Below are 230 nucleotides of genomic sequence, written 5' to 3'. Positions count from 1 at the left end.
CCATCCATGTATCGGAAGAAAAAAAAAATATCGGTATCGCTCAATCAAAGTTGACATTAATCCTCTAGGGATGGCATAATGATCATCCTTGCAACATCAATGATCAGGGGAAGTCAACGGCTGTCATTCAACTATTTCAAAACAAAGAGCAACAACAAACAAACAGAACGAAAAGAGAATCGCAAGATTTTGAAAGACGCATGCGTGGTGGCCAGAGGGAGGAGGGGATT

Source organism: Penaeus monodon, chromosome 15 (assembly GCF_015228065.2).
Source record: "Penaeus monodon isolate SGIC_2016 chromosome 15, NSTDA_Pmon_1, whole genome shotgun sequence".
NCBI lineage: Eukaryota > Metazoa > Arthropoda > Malacostraca > Decapoda > Penaeidae > Penaeus > Penaeus monodon.
The sequence above is the reverse complement of the archived record's forward strand: the minus strand, read 5'-3'. Positions refer to the sequence as shown.